Genomic DNA, 1,112 nt, shown 5'->3' with positions numbered 1-1,112 from the left:
TTATAAATAACTTTTCTGTCTCATTTCATATAAATGCTGAGGTACTTCGCTCCATGAGTATCTTACTTCAGTTAAAAAAACATGAATAAATCAAAGTTTTAACAACTTTGCTTTGTAGTATCAGTAGCAGCACATGTTGAACCTTATTAGGACAAGCTTGAGCAGGTTTACACCTAAACAAACTTGACATCATTAATTTTCTAATATAAAATTGCGTCCTTTTGTCTCTTGTACACAGTGTGGGAGTCAAATACATAATGTAAATCGGCCATTGCAAATAGAAACCTTATGAGTATAATATTACATCAATTATATGAGATAGTGGGGTATAACAAATCATCCTTAAAGTATAAGTATTATAAGTATTTGCAACCAATCATTCATGTAATTTTGCAGACATAAAATATATGTGTATATATGCATTATGAATAGGAGCACCATAAACATGGGAAGAAATTATCTGAAGAGGGACTGTGAGCATTTCCTATATTGCCCAAAAGTCAGTTAAAGCAAATACTACAAGAAGCAGAAAAAAAAATAACAAAAAAAGGGATGATAAATGATGATGAGAATGACAATGATAGGGGGTGACACTAATGTTGCATGACAAGAAAGGCACAGACCCACATAAAAAGGTAAATTATCAAGACATTTTTGAACATGGATGGATTGGGGGAGTGGGATAGGGAGGAGGGGGGCAACCAACATATCCCATACATCACACGAGGTTAGATGGCATGCCTCATCACTAACTGTCCTTGTCCATTCAATGGACAACATGCTAGCTCAATCTGAGCAAGTTTCCTTGGTTAAAAAAGTGACGTGCAAATATACTGCAACATTTGAAACATGAGACAAGTCCCACAGCATGAAACTCCCATGGTTCATGACAAGTAAGTCACAAAAACAATGGCAAAGCCTGAAAGAATATTCCACTTCCCAGTAAATTAGCCAGAGCATGCTACACTGCCTTCGGGTCATCCACGCTCTGTTACCTTTTGCCTTCTAAGCAAACAAGCAATTCATGTTGGACCTCTTTACTTCGAATTTCCATTTAAAAGGAAAAAGTGAATGAATTTCCATAAAGCAACATATATCAATTAATAGTTCAC

The sequence above is a fragment of the Penaeus monodon genome, chromosome 30 (genome assembly GCF_015228065.2).
Source record: "Penaeus monodon isolate SGIC_2016 chromosome 30, NSTDA_Pmon_1, whole genome shotgun sequence".
Taxonomy (NCBI): domain Eukaryota; kingdom Metazoa; phylum Arthropoda; class Malacostraca; order Decapoda; family Penaeidae; genus Penaeus; species Penaeus monodon.
This window is presented reverse-complemented; position numbering follows the sequence as displayed.